The 26,882-nt window shown below is 38.3% G+C and overlaps 1 non-coding gene across 1 annotated transcript; it reads right to left on the bottom strand.

The window, feature by feature from the left end:
* Window positions 1-3,245: 3,245 nt before the first annotated feature.
* Window positions 3,246-3,380, bottom strand: LOC142447657 (small nucleolar RNA SNORA42/SNORA80 family). The gene has a single exon (XR_012784322.1). It is a non-coding gene; the product is annotated as a small nucleolar RNA SNORA42/SNORA80 family (small nucleolar RNA).
* Window positions 3,381-26,882: the final 23,502 nt, after the last annotated feature.

Raw genomic sequence — 26,882 nt, 5'->3', positions numbered from 1 at the left:
CAGCGCTTAATAACAAAAACAATGTCTTAAGTATTCTAGGGCAGGGTTTGGTAAATTGTTCTTATGAAGCATCAGATAGTAAATATTTTAAGCCTCTGTCAGGTTGAATCAACTCTGCCCAGGCAATAATTGATTATATGAAAATGAACGGGCTTGGCTGTATTCTAAAAAAACTTATTTACAGTAACAAGAAGTGAGCTTGTTTTGACCAACTCTTGTTCAAAATATTGAAGATGTAGTAAACATGACTTGAAATGTCCTTTTGTGTGTGCTTGTATATCACCAGGAGAAGGCTGATAAGTTAATATCAAATTTTGATAAGCAAAGTACGTAGAACAGGAGGACAAAGTGACTTTTCTTACCAAGTATCCGTTACACTCTATTTATATTGAATATTGCTTAGCAGTGTGTATGGATTTTTCCACACTAACATGGAATACCATGAATAATTATTTTGCATTTCCCGTGAGTGGATTTAAGTGCAACCATTCATACACAAGGATATCATTCTACTCTGTACCAGAATTACTTTACCCTCCTACGTTCTCTTGCTAAGTGGGTAGTAACTAACCAATAAGGTTCAAGAATGGCCCACTAGCACCGCAGAGTTGGATATAACAATCATAATTACACAAGTCCAAGAACAATAATAGTAGTTTTAAATAATATTTTATAGTTTTAGTTGGAAATCTACATAGCAAATTAGGATCTCCTGCACCAATTTCAAGGAACCTCAGTAGTGTTCTGAGTTATGGATTTTACTGCTAACTGCAAAGTCATTAGTTCAATCCCACCAGCGACTCTGCAGGAGAAAGGTGAGGCTGTGTGATCCCGTTCCCATTTAAAGCCCAGCGAACCCTCGGGAGGAGTGCGACTGGACCCTGTGGGAGCAATGTGAGTTAGAATGAACTCAGTGGCAGTGGGTTTGGGTTTTACCAATTTTATATGAAATGTTCTGTACCACAGGTCCCAACGTTAACCATGACCCACCACTATCATGTTCTGTTTACATCAATCTCATTTCTCTTTCCCTCCTGGCCTTCCCATCTTTGCTTTGTGGTGAATGGTGACCATTTGGTCTCAGACACTTTATTTATGGAAAAACATTGTCTTTACTTTTGTTTGGGGCCATCAGACTGTTCTGACTCAGAGCGATCTTATTGACAACAGAAGGAACTGCACCCCCCCCCCCCGGCCTTGCACCATATACTGATTGTTACCCTTGAGCCCATCGCTGCAGCCTCTGAGGGCCTTCTTCCACCTTGTTGAGGGCCTTCTTCCTTTTCACTGACCTCTACTCTAACGAGCATGATGTCCTTGTTCCAGGGACTGGTCTCTTCTCCAAACATGCTCAGAGTGACCTTGCCCTTGTCTAAGGAGCGTTCTAACTGTACTGCTTCCAAATAGCAGACTGGTGTCTTTGTCTGGTAGCTCACAGCGTCTCGATATTCTCGGTCAACACTATACGTATTGTTCTGTGGGGTTCCTTGTCCATTGCCCAACTTCTACATGCCTGTGAAGCAATTGAAAATACCTTGGCTTGGGTCAGGCACACCCAAGACCACAAAGTAACATCCTTGCTCTTCAACACCTTAAAAAAAAGTCTTGTGTATAACAGATCTTCCTAAATGAAAAACATTTATTTACAGGTTATATTGTTATAGGTTGTTTATCCACAGGTTGTATCATTATTTTATAAGCCAGTTTATAATTTGGCTAAAAGGTTTATTTTGGGGGGGTGGGGGTTCCTTTTTCATTACCAGAAGCATTAAGTCTCTGCTATCCAGAGAGTTAGGAACCTGGGTGGCGTGGCAAGTTCAGTAGTTCAAAACCACCCATTGCTCCAAAGGATAAAGATAAGGTTTAATGATTCTGGTGAAGAGTCACAGTCTTAGAAACCCACAGGGGAAGTCCCACCTTGTCATGGAGGATGTCTATGAGTTAGAATTCATTCAAGGACTATAGGTTTGGTTTGGTTTGGTTTGGTCTACAAAGTTATTACCCCTCCCTCTAACTTTCATTCCTGATAAGCAAAAAACTTTACTTTCAATATCTATGTCTATTCATGACTTTTTAAAATAATGTGGCTGGCATTAAATATAGGTCTTTTGTTCTTTGACATATTTCACTTACCATAATGTCGTTTATAGCCTTGTTGTATGGTGTTTTCTGGGATTCTTATTTTTTAACCATTTCATAGAATTCCATTGTATGCATGAACTGCAATTTGTTAATTCATTCATCTGTGGATGAGTACTTACTGCTTATTGTGAATAATACTGCAATTAATTTACACGGGCATCTACTTACTCACGTACTGCTCCTATAGCTCTGCAATACACTTAGAAATAGGATTGCCGGGTCATACAGTCTTTCTCTTTATATTTTAAGGGCACGTCGTACTGTTTTCCACAATGATTATATCATTTTATGACCATAACAGCAAAATAAACAAGTTCCAATTCTCCCACAACTTCGGCAGCAACTTATATTTAAAATTTTTAACATTGGCATTTCTGTATAGGTGAAATCTTATTGTCCTTGGAATGTTGATTTGCTTCTGTGTATTGGCTGATAATTGTAAGCATTTTTTCATGTATTTATTGGCCACCTAGATGCCCCCTTCAGTGAAATATATGCTCATGTCCTTTGCCTGTTTTTAAACTTACTCCATCCACATGACAGCCTTCTCTTTTTTCTGCACACTCAAAGAATGTTGCAAAGGAAAACAACCGCAGTCCCACCAGGACGCCCAAATGGCTATTTTGATGCAGTGTGATGAAGACCCCATGATTCTTTGGGAACAATTAAAGAAATGGAGCAGAGAGCACTGTCTTCGAAGGTGTGTGGGTCTAGATGGCATTATGTCTAGATACAATAGCTTCACCTTCTGATATTTAAGTGAACAACTGACACCAGACTTGAAATTCTGAAGTGGCTTATGGAAAATGGTCATGAAGTCACTTGCGACCTTAGACAACTTAACAATAATCCCTAATCCTAATAGTATAACAATACCTACTACTGGAGAATCTTTTAAGACATTTAAATAAGATGTTTTATGATATTTCTTAGCAAAATGAGTTGCATGCACTAAACTTGTTTTTAAAATTTGACAATTAATATAGCTTATATTATTATTAGCAGGATAAAATTCATTTCCAATACTTCCAAAGAGATAGGATCTACTTTTAGGTCTTATGTCTTTGTTTATGTATTTGTTTGTTGGTTTGTTTGTTTGTTTTCACTGTGCAACCCACTTCAGTGCCTGAAGCCCATGGGGGTAAAGCCAGGCAATGGTTCAGGGTGATAATTTGCTTTCTCATGGGACACTGTGAGAGGCCCATGGGATCGGACCTGCCACAAATCCAAACCCATGCACTCTGTCTTTATTTATATAGAGAATTCATTCACCACTGCTTACCTCCTCCCGTAGGATAAAGCTAGCGTTCGTTGCTCCTTCTCATTAAAGTCAGCGCATGGAGAGTTTTGTACAAGAGCAGTCCGGGCAGTGTGAAATAGGGCTTTCGTCAGAATGGCTGAAATGAAAGTGTCCGTCTGTGGCCTGTACAGATGGGAACACTTCAGTTGCTTGTTATTATCATATTGCGACTTAATGTTTCTTTACACCCGTTGGAGTGTAGATAAAACCACAATGAAAGTAGCACCATGGGAGCAGAACATATATATGCCTCTCTAGTTTCCTCTTCGTCCCAGCCAGTCACTCATTTATTTCACTGGGAAGGACAATTCTCCTTCCCTTTAATCACTCGAGTTTGTGTTGCTTGTTTATTATTTTAATTGGCATTGAATCCTGGGGACAAAGCATAGCTCAAAACAATCAGGCAGCATTTTATACAGCACTCAGAAGGCCTCGTATCTTGTGCCAAATGGTGGGCCGGCTTCATTAATAACAATAAAAGCTACTCCTCCAACACTTGTATCTAAATATTTCCCCCCAGATGTTTGGCAATCACGGTGTTAAGAGCCCTCTGTGAGAGCTGGGTGGGCAAACAAACTAGCCATAAGAATGGCAGAGAAGGACTTTGGGGAAACATCTAAAAATGTCTTCATTTTCAGTCTCACTGACCAATTGGTATCTCCCAGAGGAAATTGTAAGCTCTCCAGCTGTCGCTTCTGCATTAGTGTCCCTCGTTGTGTCCTTGGCAGGGGAACAAACTTGGAGGCATAGATGAGTGTGGAATTTATCTTTTAAAAAAAAGGGATTCCCAAAGCAAAAAGCCTACAGGAGGAAGGGATTAGTTAAACCGAAAGCAAACTCCCTCTATCCCCCCCTAGGACAAGGCAACTATGGAAAACAACTGACTGTACTTTGATTCATTCCATGAAGCAAATATGGAATAAACCTATGTGTCCAGACATGAAGCGCAAGGGCCAGGAAGAGAGGATGACGCTTCCAGAAGCTCTTGTCTCTGAGCTCCGTCCATCTGGAACTAGCTCGGGGCTGCTCCTGGGTATGGAGGTAGATGAAGGACACTCATGAAAAGGCAAACGTGAAAGCAGTAACATTTCTGGAATGCACACAGTAATGCAATACATAATCTTGCTTAATCTTCTCCCCAAACCAATGATCTATACTCTATTTTCATGTTGTTTCACTAACAAGAGAGCTGAGGCTCAGAATAGTTTAAAACCCTGTCTGAGGCTACACCACTGGAGATGGGTAATTGGCCTTGAAATCCAGCTTGCCGGATTACAAAGCCCGAATCCTCACTTTCCCAGGAGGATCAATTTTACTCAGTCGCACGTAATTAAAAATGTAATTTTTTGTTAATACAAGAGAGTCCCTGTGTGGCAGTTAGCTGCTAGGTTGCTAACCAAGTGTTATCCCCTTGAATCTACCCAGAGGTGCCACAGAAGAAAGACTTGGCAATTCTTTTAAAAAGGTTACAGGCATTAAAAGCTACTTGAAGCATGGTTTTTCTCTAAAAAGCATGGATTGACCAAATTTCTTAGACATAATTTTGGAAACAAATTGTACATATTTGTAGTTTCATATATTTGTGGCTGCTGCTTTTTCTTATGCTTATTTCTATTACTTTTTGTGGACTTTTGTAGGATCCTGTATCTCATAGTGGTAGCTCTGCTCAATTTTGTAAAAAAAATATCTTTTTTCCAACAAACTTTTTGAAGCCCTTTCATAGACCCAGAATTATGTGTTCGTCATCACCAAAAAAATGAAGCGGCAAGCCACTGACTGCGAGAAGTTGTCCAGAAGCCATGTATTCAATGGGAATCGAATAACTCACAGACAAGACTTCAACGACTTACCAACCAGCACACACTCAGTCCCCCAAAGAGGGTTTTCAAGTAACCATCCGCACACACAGCTGCTCAGTATCTTTACACAGCAGACGGACAGCACTTCCATCTCATGACGGTGCCTCAGATCCAACAACTGCAGCCACACAGTGGAAACTGGCAACTGCCTACAACACTGCGGGGAAACTGGCAACTTGGGCAAGCACCTTTTTGCTTCATTCTTTGATGCATATATGAAATAAACCACAGCGTCCACACTGGAGAAGCTAGGGCCTGGAAGAAAATGCCAAGTATCCATTCCTAGAGCAAAGAGGCAGCCCACCTACCCCCATTTCCCCTAGTGTGCCTTAGACGGTTAGCCTCAGTCCTGCAGCCACCTTGTGCCCACCCAACAATACGACTAGTCTCCTCGATGGAAGAGCTCATTAGAGTCTGGGGAATTCCTACCCCAAGTTCTACATGATGTGTATACATACGTCCTTGTCATTGTTCAGGATGTTTGTTTGTGCACTTGATTTTAGCGAGACAGGGTGTGTAATTAGAGCACTTTGAAGTGTCTGAAGTAGTCAGGACAATACTTCAGAGCCAAAATTTCACATCCATTATTTCCTAGATCAATCTCTTAAATGTATCTTGCCATATTTTCTGTAATAGCTCTCCTGTACAGCCTAACTATACTGAAAACACACTCCAAAAGGAACTAACTCCTGTATGCCTTAAGAAATTCTCCAAAAAATAATTAAAAGAGGAATATAAATTTATGCTACCTTCACCAAAAGGTTTTTGCTCAACCATTGCCTTCATTTCTCCCAGGGGTGCTCTTAGTTTTGGGCATTCTGGGTCAAGTCTTCTGTAATTGCATTTTGAATTATGTTCTCCCCAAACAGGAATATCTTACGCTCATCTCTAGTTTTGAATGAATCAAATACCTAGTTTGCCATATTTTTAGTTGACGTCATTAGTTTATCATGCCAACCTGGCCAATAAACACGTGGGCTTCATTGAAGGATGGAGAGATAAATGGCTCGGTAAGCCCCGCCTTTTGAGTTTTTGGGTCTCTTGCTTTCTGATGGTCAGACCTGGGTGCAGCTACCTAAGCCAGTTTCCTGCTTCAGCTGGCAAGGCTGCCTTCCTGCAAGATATCCCTGAGGAGAAGCCACATGGACCTACCCTGATGCAGCCCTGGGTGCTGGAGCACCTGTGTGGGCCCCCTGCCAGCCCTGCAATGCTTACACATTCACTGACTTGGCTTTCCTCTTGCAGTCGGTAGAATTGCATCTGCTTTGTGAGATGGAGGAGGACTTTGTGGATTGGTGTCAGACATATGGATTAATGTTAGACTTGTATGCTTAGGCAGCACTGGGTTGGGATGTTTTCTTGATGTGCACTTAACCTTTATCTAAAACTCTCTCTTATGCATGAGTTTCTGTGGATTTGTTTCTCTAAAGTACCTAGACTAAGACATTAGTTTTCCAAACTTCTATGAGTCAGCACATCATGCATAGTTAAAGTAACAATAGTTCCACTCCCACAATATCTCATATGGTAAGGAACACTAGAGAGGAGAAAGGAGTGGTAGGCTCTTATTTAATTTAAACACCTGACCACTGCCACAGAGACCAAGGGGGCTGTGCTATGTTTACGGTTTGCTGGAATTTGTTGACTCAAGAGAGAGAGAACTGAGTGAAGTTTGGAATTTATGGGACAATGAATGTTCAAATGTGCTTTACACAATTGATTTATGAATGGATTGTGATAAGAGTTGTATGAGCCCCTAATAAAATGATTAAATAATAATAATAAAACAGCGGAAGAAATTGAAAAAAAGAAGTTCGGGATTTATGTAAGCTCTTGTTCATTCCTCATAGAGACTGTGACTCAGGCAATGCCCTGGACTCTAAGATCCATGTAGGGGTTGTCTTTCTCCTTTGAGCAGGAAGAAAGAATGAAAACATCTAGTGGACAGCCAGTAACAAGGGGAGTGAAAGGATGTGAGAGAGAAACTTGCGTTTGATTGGCTGGGACCTTCTCACTAACAGCTCTCAGCAGTAGAAGAAATGAGCTAGCTCCATGGCAGGACTGCGTTCCCCATTCTAATAGCCAACTCACTAACTTCATGCCCACAGCTGTGTTCAGGTTTGATTATAGAAGACATACCTGATATCAGCACTATCGAATAAGTGGATTATTTGTTGATGGAATCGTTTCCATGGACCACAAACTATGTTGCATATGTTATCTAATTAATTAACTTTGTGATCATAGGAATTGTAAGCATTGTTGAGTATAAGGAAAAAAGGTTACATTTAGAATTAGAGAAGTGGACTAATTAATTCAAGAAATTCACGTTTGTTAATGACATTCATTCATGCTCTCATCTGATAGACTACAAAACCGGGTGGGACCAGGTGTTTCTGCATTTTCTAACTTTCAAATCAACAGGAAATTTGAATTTTAATCCCTTGCTCACTAAATATTGGCTCTATTTTCATCCAAATCCTCAGAGTACCAAAGCAAACATCATTTTGCGGACTGCTTTAAGCCTGGAGGTTTGCGTTTTACAACCTTGGCTGAGATGAACATATATGCTGGTGTACAGTAAGAAAACACAAGCATACATTCATATATATACATATATATATATATATAGAGAGAGAGAGAGAGAGAGAGAGGGTGGGGCTAATTTTATGTGACCCTATATGGCTTTCTCTTTTCTGTTCATTGTAAAAACTCAGTGAATTTTATCTGATTAGAACTATGCTAGATACCATGGACATAGTAATAGAGAGATAAACTCTCCGCTCAAGGGAGAGAAATTAAGAAGCAAAAATCATTTTGTACCTTATGAAATCTATAATGAGTAGATAACAAATCTCTAAAGGTTAACAGAGCAGTAACCAAGTCTCAAAGGGTCATTCTGATTTTAATTAATCATATGTAGTGCGAATTACTGCTTTTCACTTGACCTCTAACCAAAAAGTGGGTGGTTTGAGTCCACACAGTGGCACATGAAAGATAAAGTCTAGTGATGTGCTTCCATTAAAAATATAACCAAGAAAACCCCAGAGAGCTGTTCTTTTTCTAACACAGGGTCACCATGTGCCAGATTGAGTAGCTAGTAGCAACAGATACAGCCTCATCTGTGTTCGTCTTTTCATGGTGGCTCCCTGCAAACTTCTCACGTCGTCAGTGTGTTCCTTCTATCTCTTCAGGCGACTGAAACTGACCACCACAGGGTCAGCTGCAAACCACTGTGACTCTAGGTTCAGATATCAGTATAGCAAACACCAGAGATAAGATTGGTTTATGGGGAATCCAGATTTAAGGAAAATCCTCAATCACTGATTATCTTGGGGCCTATCATCAATCAGCCGATCCTGTTATTTTTGGTTTATCTCTAGGTAAGTAGTGGAGTATCTGTTGTGGTTTTCATTGCTTCTGTTGTTACCCATCTCCCCACGTGCCTCTTTCACTACAGTACTGAAATACTTTGTTGTGTCAAAAGCCGGGCATAGTGATGGGATTTTAATTCTAAATGTCTAATATCTAAATGCCTTACTACTAGTAATAAATTGACTAAAAATCATGGCAACTGTCAGTCCCTCCTCTACCCCACCCCGTCTAGTTAATTCTACATGAGCTCACCATGATCGGACTTCTCCTTCCCAAAGAAACCCAGGGAGGTGGCTGCACACCTCAGCGACTTGCTCTTCATGTGTCACAGAGCCTCGGGAACATGCATTACTGGCCTTTTCTGTCTTTCTTTTGTTTTGGTCTAAGGGATTGTTTCTAAAATAAATGTTTCCTTTCTAATGCTCTGAATATAATATATGCAAATTTGTAGTGGTAACTTTTGACCCACTTTTGAGATGTTGCTACATAATATAATTAAAGCAAACCAGATCATCAAACAAATGAAATATTAAGAAATAAGAAATCTAGATCTATGGATTTCTAGTCCATTGGCATAACTTTATCAGAAGGGAGACTATCTCTTTTGATGCCAGTGTTAGCGTGAGTTCTGTGATAGCTACCTGTTATTTCTAAGTGATATGTATGCCAAAAAATGTCATAAACAACGTTGACCTAAAAAACTATCAGTATGTTATAAATTATAGCTCTACCTTATAAATTTACTATGCATGCAGAGAGCGTACTATATTTTTTAGGCACTGTATTACAGTATAGGTATGTTTATAATAGCTAACAGTTACTGAATACTCTGCTTTTTCAGTTTGTTCCAGACTTTTAAAACTGTACATGCACATACACATAGATACATATGCACACATATATATATATACAAACATATATACACAAATTACATAATGCATAAAGGGGGGCTTCAACAAGTTCATTAAAATCCTTTGTCTTTGAATTTAATATTCTATGCATCTTTTGAAGGCCACTTGTGTGAAAATATGAATATATGTAGTATTATCAGTGTGTGTTGTGGCTAGTGGTGCTCTTGAGCCAATTCTGACTCATAACAATCTTCTGTACAGCAGAGGGAAACACTTCCCAGTCCCATGACATCTTCACAATTCTTATTATGTTTGTTCCTGTCAATGCAGCCATTGTATCAATCCATCTTGTTGAAGGTCTTCTTCATTTTTGCTGCCTTGCTACTTTACAAAGCATGGTATCATTCTCTGTGTGCTGGGCTCTGCTGGCAACATGTCCAAAGTATAAGAGACAAGGTCTCACTCTTCTTGCCTCTGAGAAGCATCTACTTTGTACTACCTCCAGGACACACTTGTTTGTCCTTTTGGCAGTCCATGGTACATTCAATATGCTTCATCAATACCATACCAATACCATACTTCAGATGCACACATTCTTCCTTGATCTCCCTTCTTCATTGTCCAGCTTTCATATGTATATGACATGCAAATGAATCAATGTGGGTCATGTACACTAGTCTTCAAAGTGATATTCTTGCTTTTCAGCACTTTTAAGAGGTCGTGTTCAGTAGATTTACCATACTGTCCTTTGATATCTTGACTGCTGCTTCCGTGCACATTGATTATGATTCCAAGAGAGACAAAATACTTGACAACTTCAATCATTTCTCCATTGACCATGATGTCATCTACTGATCTAGTTGTGAGCATTTTGGTCTTCTTGACTTTGAGTTGTAATCCATGTTACAGATTGTACTCCTTGATCTTCATCAGCCAGTCCTCCTCATTTTCAGCATGCAAGTTTGTGTCATTTGCATATGTTAATTAAGCTTCCTTTAAATTTTATGCTGCATTCTTCTTCATATAATCCAGATTCACGGGTTATTTGCTAAGCATAGATTTAATAAGTATATTTGGTATATGATTACTTTGAATGATGCCTAATATCGATTATGGAAGATGTTTTGTATGATGATCTTTCATTAAAATTATATTTGTTCTGAAATTGAAATCTTAAGGTTCAATTTATAACACAGATTGTGAAATGAAAATGGACAAGATAGAGTCACTGACAGGTACAGAGACAAGAAAGACTGACTGTTAAGAAGAATGTTCATCATACTCAGTTGCTACTGATGATTCTATAGAGAGGGAAATATAATGGAGACATCTGGCGATAAGCAAGTGTAGAACAGAGAGAAGGATGAGCTTTGAGCATTCTACATGTGGGTTATTAATGTAGAGGGGAATAGGTGTAAAGATAGATATTAGAATTCCCCGGTAGCACCAGAAACAAGGAAGGAAAATAAAGACAATTAAAACAGGATTCCTGGAAAGACTCAATGCTGTGAGAAGGAGCATTGAATATTCATTAAAAGAAGATAGAAAGATTGGTTGAATGATCAAATATATGACTGAGTCAAAATTAATCCATTTTTGTAAGGTGAGAAAGAATATTTATAGCAGTAAAGCAAGAAGATGGGACTCTCAGCCCCCTCACACACTTCTCATCAGTAAATATTTACCATGACCTTACAATGTCACTTACTCACTGGTAATGCCTTATATAATTTTATCTTTGAAAGTGATTTTTCCACCTACTATCATCACCCTTGGGGACAGGCTCAAAACCCATTTTCTCTCATGCCAACATCCTTAGAATTCATACACTGCTCTGTACTCCCATTGTGTTGGTTCTTACTTTAATCAAAATTACCACCTGCCTTATATTATAAATATTTCAGTCATGCATACATAAAATTGTATTGCACACCCATCATGAAGTTGACACTGTTGAGTTCTTGGGGTGCAGAAATACCCTCAAGGCTTTTTAAATCTAATGTTTACGTATTAGAATGGTGGACAATAAATATGATAGAGTGTTTAATGGGCGTTGGCAAAAGTTTCTATTGAATTGAGAAGCGTAAAGGAAAGCGTTACATGTCCTCTCTGAAAGTTGTCAAGAAAAGGCATCAGAAGGGTTGCCGAGGTGCTGCACTTGTTGAGAGCTATAGCATGGCTTCTCAATCTCCCTAAAGGAAGGAGCAAAGGTTGATGACGAGTCACTCTGAGCAGTGTTTTAGACGCCTACGGTGCGCATGTGCCTATCTTTTCCAACATTTTGGGTATCGTTGTTTGTGTTGTGTGTGTGTGTGTGTTTATCATTTATACACTTACAGCCTAGATATATTTTGCCTTTATTTAATTTATCAGCCCAACCCGGAAATACCAACCTGTAGTTTAATGCCTTGTATGTCATAGGTGCCATATCACTATTAGTTAGAGCAATGTATAAATGACAATACAAGTTTATTAACTGCTGAATATTGCAAAAATAAGACATGAGCTTTCGTCGAAATGAACAGTAACTGTCAAATCCTCTCCTTGCTGAGTGCTAAGTTGCAGTAATAAGTAGGACTCTTGCCAGCACCAGAATGTCATATCAATCAATGCTCAAAAGCAATGTTATCATACACCATCTTGCTTTTTTGGCTTTTATTTCAGGGCTTACAAATAGATCATTTATATTTGCACATTTATTTTTTATCATTTTATAATGAAAACTCAATTCCTACAGTTGCTATATATGTACTAAGGACTTATAAGCAATGCTCAGTAGAAAATGAGTCACTCCAACTTGTAGTGAAAATTGCCTGTTGTACTAAAAATGCATTGCTTTCTGCAATGTAAGTGTTTTATTTTGCATTCTAAATCTCTTGTAAAATTCTATTAACCACCATTCTCTTATTTTAATAGTTTCTAATCTTGGAGTTTCGGGGGGAGGATAAACATCTTTTTTCTAATAATTATTAATATTCATAATTTAAAGAAAACTTATCTAACGCATAATCGTTGAAAGAATAACTGAAGCACAGATAGAGGGGGGAAAACTCAGAATCCCATTCCCTTAGTAAACCGACTTTCATTACAATGGTTATTTTTAGATTTGAAATGTACTCATTAACAAAACAAACAAACAAAAAACAATCATAGAAGTATTTTTGTAGCCATGTAGCAGTCCATCTCACATTTATTTTCTGTAATATAGTATCTTCTTCGAGGTGAGAGATTGAGCTAAAATAGTTCCCAAGATGCATCTGCCGGGTCTTTTCCACTCCCCTTTCTCAGGCTGTTCTCTGCAGTTTGTCTAGGGGAAAATTTTTATGAACCATTGGATTATCCAGCAATTTAGGTGTCTTAGTTCCTAAGGTTGTGGTATCAAAATAGCACAAAATGGGTGGCTTAAACCAGAAATGTGGTCAGCAAAGCAATGGAGGCTGGAAGTCTGAAATCAGGATGTTAGGTTGATTTGCTCTGAGTGTTCTGAGGGAGAATTTGCTCCAGCCCTTTTGTCCCTGAATCCTGCTAAGAGCCAGCTGTCAGTCCTTGGTGGACTATGGTAGGGGGTAGAATCATCCAGACTCTGCTCCTATCCTGACATGACCACCTTTCGTGTTATCGGTACCTGTGCCTCGTCTCCTCTCTTTGTGGAAGCACTCAGCGTACTGAAATAGAGCCCATCCTTCTCCACTGTGACCTTGTGTTAACCAGTTGCATCTGCCAGGAGTTTGCTTCCAAATATGATCACAATCACTAGAGCTTAGGACCTAAACATTTATTTCTGGCAAATATGCTTCAACCCATAAGACTTGCTGATCAGAAACGTGTGAGCGTTTGAAGGCATCCACGCAGAAGCAGAGTTTACTAGAACTAAATATTTCAAGAGAGTGCAGGGGTTAAACATGGAGGCATTGGACTGGCAATCCCTGTTTATTCCAGGATGATCCAGATAACCCGGGCTCTCTCGTATACATGGGTTGAGGCTGAGCAAAGCGACTTTACCTTACTGGATTTTGTTTTTATGTGGAAAAATTATATGAGAATAGTTCTTACCTCATTGGACTAATGAGCAATAGATGGTTAAAGATATCTACAGTTCTTACTACCGTGATATTTCTAACTTGGAGCAATACTCCTCATTCTGCCGGTCACCAATTGTTCTTCCTTATGTTTAAAGAGAATTATCAGCCAGTTGAGGTGTTCGACTATTAAATAATACCCCAGTAGATAAAAACAGATGCCTTCTAGTGTGGAACGGGATTCAACACAGCCAGAAATAGTTTTGCCTGACCTGCACTCTGGCGGAATGTTATTTAACCTGTTTCTAGATGCACTTTTCCAACTCCCAAGTGTTCATTTTATGAAGAAAGTAAATGTGGCTTAGCAGACTCTAGTTAGATCCCAACCCTTCTTTAACTGAGCTCTCTCCCAACTCTGCGAAGCCAATTTTCAGAAAATATTGATTTATCTTAAATGATGCATCACATATTGGGGAACTGTAACTAAATTTGTATATGGATTAACACACATCAATAATCGTAAGCATGTAAACTGGGACCAAGCAAACTACATGACAGACAAATACAAACGTTCCTTTGTTCACTGAAAATGTTATCATCATTTTATTATGTAATTGGTTTAAAAGATCGGAAAGCTTTCAAAATACCTATACTTTCTGATTCTGAAATTATCCTATTTTATGAATATTCATTTTTTCCATTTAACAACAGTTTATTAAATCTCTTACATAGATAAAACAAGAAACGCATGGTGGACCATTGTTAAAGAGTTGGTCAAAACCCACCAATCTCTCTGCAGTAGAAACTTATAGCTGTATGCTTCTGTAAAGATTTATGATCTTGGAAATTCTCTGAGGCAGTTAAATTCTCCCCATAGGATCACTGTGAGTCAGAATCTATTCAATAGGCACCGAGTTTGGTTGATAATGGATCAAGCACTGTACCAAGTTCTATGAATACAAAATTAATTTTAGAGTTCTTTACCTCTGGAATATAGAAATCTCAATAGGGAATGTATCTAGACAAATAATTGCCATATGGTATGATGACAACCAAAGAGTCACTATGAGTCAGATCAACTCAAGATCAGTGGGTATTTGATATATTTATTGTGCACAAAAGGATGGTGTAAAATTAAAATTGAAATGCATTGATGAGGTAAAAAATGTATTTTGTAATGAATCTGAAATCTGACTCAGTTGTTTACCATCTGTGTGTACTGCAGAGCAATGTTCCTAACCCTTTTGAGACTTAGTTTTGTCATCTAAAATATGGTGAGGATATTAAGCTTTTTACTATGTTGCTTTGACTTAAATACCTAACCTATGGATCTATTTTTTTTTAACCCAGAACTTGTCTTGACTTCAGTAGGTATAAGTTCTGCCATTTCACCTCCTTCTGAAAGAAGGTGACATTTGATTTGATTCTAGAATAAACAATGGAAGTTCATGGATGAATAGATAGAGAATTTAAGGAGGTGTACATGGAATCATACATATACACATGAATTGAAAACTAGACAGTGATTTTATATTACTGGAGAACAATCTTGAGGAGAGTGAAACAAATGAGATGGTAAAGATTATTTGTTTTTGTAGGCATAATGAAAAATAAGAACTGATAAGTATATCAGTACAAAACAAACCTTTAAAATTGTTTTCTTGGTAGTCATGGGAGGCTTGGTTAGAAGCTAAGACAAAGTGTGTGTGTGGGGGGGGGGGTTGCTGGTGAGGGGTGGAATGAGGGTTGAAGTAGGAGGTTTTTCCTAGGTTCTGTCAGTAGTGTGGGCAGAAATAAAATATAGAAATGATGTTGGAAGCAGTAAGAAAGAAAAAATAATAAGGTACTATCTTCAGAAGGATTTATTATTTAAAATAGTTTCAGTAGTACACAATTCCCAAGCCATTTGATTGACGGATTTAAAGTGTAAAAAACGGCGATTTGGGGTGTGAGAATGAGGACGACTGGAGTTCAGATGCCTAATGCAGGGTTTAGCTAAAGTTCAGTGAGACACTACTAATGTACCAAGCAGGGGCAGATGTAGCTCTTTGTTGACATTGGAAAATAATAGTTTGGAAAGCACAAGGAAGAAGCAATCAAACCACATAATTAAGGGTGTCGGATGTGATTCAGTGAATAAGACCCAGAAAGAATCAGATGCACATTTCAGTGATCAGCTGTTGCTTGTCATTTATACGCAAATGCCATTTTCACATTTTAAAACTAAGCTTTGGAATAAGACATATTCCGGTATCATGAAAGTCCTTCCTTTTGCCAATAGGGTTTTCTTAGGAAAGCGTTTTGGATAGTGAAGTTTAAAGAGCAATCATTCCCTGAATTGAAAAGGATGGCCTATTGCAACAAACGTCAAGGGTTCCGAAGTCAAAGAAGCCGTCACTCCACTATCCGTCTGTACTGTCATGGGTTTATGGTACAGGATGCAGGAAGCTATCCCACTTATGTAACAAATGTCTAAATGTGCACTCATGGGTGAGATTCAAGCAGCGCTTCCAGATGAAGTCGTGTGCTTGGAAACAGAGCTAAGATATCAAGTTTTGAGTTATTAGTCATGGAAACCCTCCTGCTTGGCAGCCGGACATTTTGTGGTGTGGTGCCAGAGATGAAAACCTCAGGGAGGAAGGCCCTCAGAACATGGCTGAGGAAGAGCTGCTTCCTCCAAGCAGAGTCAGCCTTTAGGAGAGGGAAGAACCAAGCTTGTAGGACCTTCCTTTGTGGGTGAGGCACAGCTCAAATGGTGAAGAACTAGCTGAAATAGCAAATAATAATCAATATGAACATCTGAATCTCAGAAAAATTGAAAGTCATCTGAAATGAATTTGAATTCATGAAGATCTCCATGATCGGTTATGTGCACATGATAGAAACATGTGTGCTGAAAGCCAGAAGAATTTGATACATTTACTGACAAAATCAACGACTACATCTTTCAGTATAATTACAAATACATGTTAATTAAACATAAATCCTCACCACTGGGCCAATAGAAAGCACCATGATAAAAATAGAATATATTGACATTGTCAAGGACGTCATTTTACTTGGATCCATAATCAATGTTCCTTGAAAACCATATCAAGAAACCAAAGGATATATATTTTTTGCATTGGGCAAATCTGCAGCACAAAATGTATTAAAGAGCAAATATGTCACTTTGAGGCCGAAGGTGTTAGTAACTGAAGCCATGATCTTTTCAGTCACCTCCTGAGCACATGAACGATGGCTAGGGAATAAGGAAGAGCCCAGAAGAATGGATGCATTGACCAAGAACATTCGAAGGACCACGAACTGCCACAAGAACAAATAAATCTGTCTTGGGAGAGGTGCAGCTCGAATTTATGCTAGAGGCACGGGTGATGCGCTATCCAGTCCACGGAGAAGGGCATCGTTCTAGGTAATGTAGAGCGGCGGCCAACGAGACAAAGGTCCTCAACCAACTCGATGGGCGCAGGGACTGCCACAATGGGCTCAACCACAGGGACAATTCTGAGGATGTCGCAGGACACGGCGTGTTTCGGTGTGTGGAACATAGAGTCACTATGAGCCCAGACCATCTCAGGGGCACCAACAACAAAACAGCCCGCTACCAAGGCCATTTTGGTTTCTTACAGACATCCTTTTTCGTTTTGCTGTTACAGCTGCACTGGATAAATAAGACAATCATTATTTCATTAAACTCATCATTATTTTTTCTTTTTCAATTGATATCTCCTTTGTACTTTTTATATTTTCCACTTTACTTAATTTTTGTGTATTTTATCAAATTTAAACACTTACTGTGCTTATTAGGAATTCGGAATAAAATGTGTTTATTGGGATAAAATAATAAGTTTTTGTTTTCATAAAATTCTACATACCTTCAATGTAAATACTGCATTCAAGAGTCTTTTCAGAAGATGCCAAAGCAAAATCTCTATGGACATTTTTATACTTGTTAACATACTTTCATATACATTTATGCATTCAATTTCTTAACAGCTTTATGCTATTATTCTAAAGTAAGACATGAGACAATTGATAATGTGTAAGGTTAAATAATTTGTCCAAGGTCAAATTTAAGCAATAGTGAAGTTAACTAGAGTTCTGACCGCAAATGTCCTAGCTCAGTACTATTATATGATATTAACATATGTATCAGCCCCAACTTCATCACAACTTTTGTCATTATTATTCATAATGGTCAAATTCATCTTTTGTTTTCTTTTTTTTAATAATAGAAGAGGCAGAGTATAGAGAAAATCAAATTCAATTGGCATTTTTCATCTTCTCCACCAGCTGTTCTTCCTTCTAGTTTATGAAAGTATATTGACTGGAACCCCCAAATAACGAGGCTTTAATGACAGAACAGAATTGCTAATTATTTTCCTGGGCCAATTTTTATGCATTGGCCAATGCACTAATTATTGAAGGAAAGGTTAGTTATATTTTTGGCTGTTCACATTTGTACAATAATCAAAGAAACGGGAAGAAACATGACAGTGCTTAGGGAAAGTTATTACTGCTGTTTTTTATTTTTGCTGCTTTAAAGACACACACAAAAAGGTAAAGTGGTAGGAAATGTGTACTTTTGTTCCACAGACAGAACATTGCTTCATTCGTATGGCCAAAGAGCAAAGTCATTAATGGGGAATCATTGTATCCAGCAAGATCATTAAAGGAAATAATCTCTTCCTGTCCAGATGGAAATGTTAGATAGTGGGACCTAAATTAGGGAAACTGTTGGCCACCAGTGAATCCCCAGCTTTATGCATAAGCTTGATCAGATTAAATGTGCTGAAAATTGCTTTTGCAGTGAAATGTGTAACACACAAAAATAGGAAAGATTTTGATAGGTTGCTGAGAGTTTGGCTCTAAGTGAGGAAACTTTATAGTTGTGTTATGAAACTCAAGTCAAACAGCACCCTGACTTTATTCAAAGAAAAAAAATGCCTATGTTGAGAGATTGTTATATCTCAAAAATTGTTGACAGTTTGCATTAATTATCTCAAATCCTGGAAACAGCATAAGAAAATGGGTTGTGGAGCCTATATGTCTTAAGATTAAGATAAAGACAGTAATCAAGCCAAACAAACAAACAAAGTCAAGCAAACAAACTCACTGCCATCAGGTCAATGCCAAATCTCAATGACACAAGGGCTGTGTAGACCCGCTGCTGGGGGTTTCTGAGACTGTGACTAAGGGAGGGGAAGGCCCAGTGTCTCCTTCACAGCAGCTAGTGGTGTCAAACTGCTGACCTTGGTGATAGTAGCCCAACTTGTAACCACTGCAAAACCAAGGCCCCAGTAATATAGTTCATGTTCATTGAAAATTTACTCAGTTGTAGATATTATTTCCCTTACCCTGAAAACAACGTTTGTTGCAGATTGTAATATTTCAATTCCTATACTTATATTAAAAAATGAAGCCAAGGAGAATAAGTTATTTTTTCCAGGGCTCTACTTATTAAAGAACCAAAATATGAACGCATATATATATTTTTAGAGTATGTAATACCAGTCACAGTACTATACTGATAAGAATCAGGGAACATGGACTGTCCTACTCATTACAGTATTTTTGATTATATTAAAATATAAAGAAAATAAACACAGGCAATGAGAAGATAAAAAAGAAATGAACAAAGTAACCTTTTCAAAAGATAATACTATCTCTCCATCAAAAATCCCCTCCAGATGCAACAAAACTTGGCTCTAATATCATTAATTGATCTAAGAATATTCTGAATGGTAGTATGGAAGATGGTCTCTATAGCCTGGAGACACATAGGATGGAAAGAATCTAAGTTTGCAGATAAAATTTTATCTCTATAACTTTTGTATTATTTAACTTAAGGAATTTAAAATCAGATATTTCTGTGGTTTACATGGACATTTTATCCATCATTTCAAATGAGATTTAAACAAATACTAGTAACTATTTTTTTTTTAATTGCTGTGTGGTGACATCAGAGAATATACAAACTTTGTTGATTATGGCTGATGGATCCTGATAGGAAGTCTCATCATTCTTGCCTCCAAGGAGTTTTCTAGCTATACTTCACCCAAAGCAGATCTCTTTGTTCTTCTCACAGTACATGAAATCCAAGAGAGATAGCCCTGCAGAAAGAGTAACATCAGTAATGGTTCCCTGAGGGTATGGGAAGAGAATAAGGAGCGAATAGCATTGATGACTATATAACCCCACTGGATGGAATTGAACAACAGACTTATACGTGAATAGATATAATGGATTGTGTGAAACATGGCAAAAATTAGAGGGAGAAAAATAATAAGAGTTGGGGAGGAAGGGGGATAAAGAGGAGGTTATATAAAGGAGTTCAAGAAGAAAGAAAATGGTTGGAAACTGATTGTGGTAACAATTGTGCATTACTGCTTGATGTGATTAAACTATAGAATATAATGATATTTGTAAGAGCTCTCAATAAAATCATTAATTAAAAAAAGAAAAGAAAATAGTTCATGGTACTTTAAATACTCTTTGCCCAACACCATAGCTCAATAGATTTGTTTTGGTCTTTCTTATTCAATGCCCAACTTTCATAAGCCCATGAAGCAATTGAAAATGCCATAACCTGAGTCACACACACCTTATTCCTCAAAACAGCATCCTTGATTTTCAACATTTTAAAGAGTCCTTGTGCAGCAGATGTACCTAATGCAATATTTCATTTGAGCTCGGTAGTGCTGCTTCCATCAACATTGACTTTGGAGCTGAGCAAGATGAAATCCTTCATAACTTCAATCTTTCCTCCATTTATCATCATGGTACCTATTGATCCAGTTGGCACAGTGATTATGGGATCAGATAGATGCATCTTTCTCCCTTTGAATAACTGATGGGTTTGAAGTTTGAAGCCCCATGCTTCAAAGCCCTAACCTTGAAGTTTGAAGCCCCATGCTTCCCCAATATCCCTACCACTACCTAGAAAATAATAGATATAGTAAGTGGTGGTCATCATCGCTCAATCAAGATATGTCTAGTAAGCACCTCTTATATTTTTGGTACACATAATAGCATCTAAGAGGGAGAGACCATTCCTGCATTCCAGAAGTCTCCAACTTAATGGGGAAATGGCTACAGACAAATAAAGTGACAATTCCTATAGCTTGTGTATGTGGCATTTGCATAATCTCCTGTCAACTTGAGTGAAGGGGTGGAGTCTAGCCTGTCAATCAGGTCATAACCAATGAGTCCTCTGTGTGGGCCCGGCCTTCTCCTCAGGATTCTGGGAACTCCTGGTCTTCCTGCCTGGAAGCAGGACAGACACTCCCCCTTTGAGACATTCCTGTTGACAATAACTCCCGTGTAACCTGGAGTTACACTGATGCAGCCAGAGCCTTGGAGCTGTCGGAGCCACATGGAGACCCACGCCAGTGCTGAGAAGCTTCCATCACCACTGGATCCACAAGATTTTCCATCAACTGGTCTGTGATCTACCTGCATTCAGCATCATTGCGTGGCTGTGTGAGTCTGTAGAGGAATTTATAGACTGGTATCAGACATATGGGCTAATATTGGACTTATGGACTTGATCTTGACTTGGCTGGAATGTTTGCTTAAATACAATTACTCTTTGATATAGAGCTCTTTCTTATACACATATGAATGTCTATGCATTTGTTTCTCTAGTCAACCCAGACTAACACAGTGTGCAAGGCTGTGACAGGGTTGAAACGGTACCATAGGAATGTAACAAAGGCATGTTCAACTGAGTCAGGGAGAAGGGGAAGTCTAATTAAGGAAACTATGTTGAACAGAGACCTAAGGCATAAATAGAATTCAACCAAGCAAATGAGGCAGATAAGAGAATTCTCAGCAAGATAATTAGCATAAGCAAAGGCCTGGAAACAAAAGCCAGCAGAGTATTAAGAAGATAGGAGGGGATCTCCTGGGAGTTGGAACTTGTAAGCTGTGATGAAGTAATGCATGAAAGCTAAGAAAGATCCTGAGATGAGTTTTCAGGACGTTTTATCAATAGAATATATCCAAATAGGAGATACTCAGCAAGCTATACAAATAGGTGTTATTTTTACTACGCCACGTTTTATGACGTTTCCACCCCATTTCTATCCAACGAGCTTCTTAGGAAGGGATGTTTGTGGACACTCCATCGAAGCATCCTTGGGTTCAGCATAAAGAGCACAAGGAACTCTCCAAAGTGGCACAAATGTCAGATTGATAAATGTCAAACCATCCGGCAAAATTAGTATTCACTTCCAACAGATTGAATGGATTCTATTAATTAGAGAACTTTCCCCCTCCTGGGGGTGTTGATTTCATTTCTGTGTTAATTAACATAGTCTGTGAAACCAGTCCAAGATCCTCTTGAGCAGAACCAAGTGAAGCCTGCATGATCAGAGATTGGAGCACACAAAAACACACAGATGAACGCTTTCCAGAGTCATTGTTTGAAGTGGTCAAAAAAAAAAATCTGCAGACTGCAACTTTGATCAAAGAAAAAAATAGGGGTAATCCCCAAGTCAAACAGAATTCTCTGTGACAATTTGACTGAAAATTGCATACCTTCCTGTCCCTATGGAGCATATTTGAGGTTTGAAGAGACATGAATAATCAAGGATGATGGAAATTTTGGAGTCCACAGATAAGTATTGACAGGGCTTATTTCACTTTTTCTTCAGGCCAGAGAGATGAAAAGGCTTTCTCTGTTTTTCTTTAAACATTTGATCCCCTCCAAAGAAGACAGCTGAATAATCCCTGCAGACAGGAGGAATTACTGACTCACCAAAAACACAGACTTCGGGAGAGCAGTGCAGTTCTGATTGCTAGTTATGCGAATGGTTAGTATACTCGGCCATCACTGTGCATTTTAAAAATTTGCTGGCTGGTCTTTAGTGTTAATTGATTCTCCATGTTCTGTCTTACTCCATCCACATTTTTTTGAATGAAGAGGAGGTAGAAAGGACTCCCTAAGACGTTTGTCATATAATGCTAACCATCAAATGGGAGCTTTAAAAGCCAATTGCCTTTATGTTGGACCATTTCTTTTGAACCGTACGTCGAACCATTCCAACATATGCTGGCAATTAGCTAGCAAGAGTCAGACCTTGACCATGGTTACAGCTGGGTGGGGGTGGTGTTGGTGGTGGTAAGTGTAACAGTTGACATAATACAAGGCAAGGAAATAAAAATGCAAATAGGGAAGAAGTGAGGGTTGTCCAGTATGGCCCACTACAGAGAGGGAAAGAAGTGGCCACGTGAAAGGAGTAAGCACTCCTCTGGACTTCCTCTGAGAGGCGGCCAGTACTCAATATTACCCCTTACGAATTCCAAGGCCTTTTGTACATTGATCATTGATTATTTCTAAGACAAAATGTGTAGAGTGATATCTACACTACTTTATGGGTTCAATAGGATAACATATGGAAAATAACTAGTCAGATCTTCATTAGAGGGTGCAGGGTAGTGACTTATTTACTGTGGCTTCTAGCCATAGGGTCTGTAATTCCCCCAAAAAACCTCTCATCGATGACTCAGTGGTGAGTGCTTGGGAACAGGATTCATTGTGAGCGTCATTCTGCTGGGTATAAAATTAGCATCTGAGCAGCAGGAGGTGGGAGTTCACTACCAGCAAGGGCCAGGAGTGGAGCATGTCCTCTGGACCAGTACAGTGAACTTCCTTGATGCAGGAGACAACTTCTACACTAGAGGACCAGAAGCAGAACCAGGAGTCAGATCAAGAGAATGAGCAATAGGCTTCAAAGCACACAGAATAAGTAATGCCAAGTGTTTTGGGGACAGGAGCCTGCCTTGTGCACTTGAGTGCTTCTGGGTACGAAATTCAGAGAGCTGGTTTCACTAACCCATAGAATTGGAGCTGAAAACATTTGGGTCTGAGGCTTACAATGAGCAGCATGCCCTTTGGGCATTGATTAGCAGCCCTGAGAAAACTTTGTAAGCTTTTCTTACTGAACAACCCTATCTTGAGCATATTCCCCTGAATTGTAACCTATTACCTTCCACAGTAAACCCCATATTAATAGACATTGTGAGATTTGTGTGGCCATTGCAGTGAGTTATAAACACAAGAAGAAAATTAGACAGTGCTGTGAGATACAGTAATAAAACTAGTGTTGTGTGAGACATGATACATTGAAATGTTCCCATTTTTAATGACTGTTAATATTAGTGATAGTAGTAATATGATCATAATAAACACATGATATGTTATCTTGGGATTGTAGATAGTGAGCTTCATTTAGACAATTACTCTTAAAATTACCTAAATGCTTAACCCAAACCATAATATATAAATAGTTATACTTTGTTTATAGGATGTTTATATATATAATATTTATATTTATAGATAATACAAATGACATATAAATAGTTAAAGTACTAATGTAAACATCAACAATTCAAACTACTAACTGCTCTTCATGAGAAAGATATAGTGGTATACATTCATGAAGACTTATAGTACTGGGAAACCTAACAGTCAGTTAGTTCTATTAGGTTTTAGAATATCATGACTCAGAATCAACTTTATGACAGTATGGTATTTTGTTATATATCTCTATATTTATATCATATAAACCATATGTATATAGAGACAAATAGAGAGAGAGAGAGAAGAGAGAGAGAGAGAGAGAGAGAGAGAGAGAGAGAGAGAGAGAGAGAGAATATGTTTTGAGTGTTTGTTTTATGTATATGAGGGGGTACCCAAAAGAAAACAGATTTTTTTTCAAAGCTAGTTTTTTGTTTTTGTTTTTACAAAGCAACCATATCTCCTTCAAAATACTCTCCATTACACTTAATAAATGTGTCCAATCTGTGATTCCATTTATGGAAACAGTTTTCAAACCCACCTGTTTTGGTGCCTAAGAGCACCTCCTTCATTTTGTTCTTCCCCTCTTCTATGTTGTCATATTGTCAGATTGTTGCCCTTTAATGTGCCTCTTCATTCACGGAAACAAAAAGAAGTCCCAGGGAGCAAGGTCAGGAAAGCAAGGTGTGTGAAGCAAGAGAGGTATGCTGGCTTTTGCCAAAAAAAAAACAAACAGGTGCATTGAACAGGTGTATGTTCGGGTGCATTGTCCAGGTGGCAAAACCAGTCCTCTGTCTGCAACAAATCAAGCTTTTTTTTTTTTGTCACACACTATTACACAATCTTTTCAGAACCTCTAAATAGAACGTTTGACTAATAGTCTGACTTGGTGGAACATACTCCAAATGTACCTTGAGTTGACATTTTGGTCTGTGTGGAACATTGATGGACACCCAGAATGAGGTTTGTCATCAATCAACTCTTCACCTTTTTTGAAATGAGAAAAACACTATTACACTTGATTTTTTCCCTTATCACTGTCCTTGTCAGCTGTGTTCAACATCACAACCATTTTCCCAAGTAGGAAACACAATTTCACAACCTCAGCTCTTCTCTTAAATCAGCCATCACACACACACACACACACACACACACACACACACACACACACACACACACACAAAGGTTCAAGCAAAACTGCTTTTATGAAAAAAATCACTGTGACCAGCGAGAACCTTTCCAGGTGATGCCACTGGGTGCACTAATTCAGAGCAAGTTTCTCAATGCCTGCCTAGCAGGAAAAATCTGTAATATGAAAGCACTGCCTAGTGGAGCTTTTTTCTCTTTCTTGGGATTACCCCCTCATATGTGTGAGTATGTGAGCTCATATTCCAAGATTGTATTAAGAAGCAAGTAAAGAGATAAATTATAACAGAAAGAACAAGAGATGTGAATAATGATGAAGAATTAGAGATCACGGAGAAAAAAAATTAAATTCCATTCATGGAGAATTAAAAAAGAAACCGTAAAAGAAGAGTTGATTCTGCATTGGGAAAGAACCAGCAATTCAAACTCACCGACTACTCCAGGGAGAAAGATGAAGTCATCTTCTCTGTGAAGATTTACAGTCTCAGAAACCACAAGCAGTCTCTTCAGAGGGATTCAACTCAGTGGCAATCAGTTTGTGAAGAATTACATAGAAGGAGACCTAAGCTTGTATAGATGGTATTCAAACTCAAAGTTTACATCAAAGGCCTTTTAATTGTACAATGGGGGGGCTTCAGAAATCTGTGGGGAAAATCCCATTATCATTTATTTCCATTTCAATGAATTTTTGGAAGCCTACTCAAATCTTACAAAATGTTAAAAAAATAATCCTTTTTTGCTGTCATTTCAAACATTGTCAGCCAAATCCATGCTTGTGTTATTTAAAATAAGAATTATTTTGGCTAAGAATATAAAGAAAAAGACTGCTAGATTGCTTTCTCCCTAAAATTTTCCTTTTTGACAATCATAAATACATAGATGTTTGAAATAGAGAACTTGGGAAGACTGAACTTTCATTCTTTCTCATTTTCTTGCAATAGATCCAAATGTACTTTATCAATTTACCTATAAATATACGCATCTAGAAGTTCTAAAAAAAGAGGTATTATCATGAGGACAAATAATTGTCCAATAGTAGCATTCCATAGTAAAATGATCAAATTAAATACTTGGGAAATTAAATCTTCTAATGATAGGGCTACTACATTAAAAATGTATAGTTTACTTGTCATTCAATGAGGACATTTCCCTAAATTCGTTTGTTAATTTAATCCTATAGTATAATTATTCCATATTATGAATATATTATTTGTATGACCAATTAGGTTGATTTTTTTTATCTAAAAGAACTCTGCATATAAGTTTGCATTTAAGTACCATAATAAATGCTCTCCATGGAATAAAAAGAACAATAAGGCAGAAGGGGCCAAGGTAAATAAGATATTGAGAACTAATTTCTTGTAAGAACTACCAAGATAATTTACACATCTGGAGAATTTCTGCAAAGCCTATAATAGAAAGAGTTTATTATCACTGTACTTTCCAACTAGAGAATCTGAACTAATTTGCTCTGTATCCAATTATCTTAGCTGAATCAAACTTTCAAGTATTAATTGAATGTCTGTATTTGATGAAGATTTGATGCATTTGAATTGTGTTGTTAGTGAAGCCTATTGAAAGTTCCTTAAACTGGCGGGATAACAAATGTGACAACTTCAGACACAGTGCAACCAGAATGTTTCTCGAAAGCAAGGGTGAGACAATTATGTCTCACGTGCTTCGGACACATGCAATTAGAAAAGAACTGTCTCTAGAGAAGGGGATCATGCTCCAGAAAGCAGAAGGTCCATGAAGTAGAGGAGGACCCCACCAAGATGGATTGAGCGATACGGTGCCTGTCACAATGGGTTCTACTCTAATAGTGTCTGTGAAAGTGCACAGGAGCGAGCAATGCTGTCTTCGACTGCACAGAGAACAGGAACCGAC

The sequence above is a fragment of the Tenrec ecaudatus genome, chromosome 4, assembly GCF_050624435.1.
Source record: "Tenrec ecaudatus isolate mTenEca1 chromosome 4, mTenEca1.hap1, whole genome shotgun sequence".
NCBI lineage: Eukaryota > Metazoa > Chordata > Mammalia > Afrosoricida > Tenrecidae > Tenrec > Tenrec ecaudatus.
The sequence above is the reverse complement of the archived record's forward strand: the minus strand, read 5'-3'. Positions and strand labels throughout refer to the sequence as shown.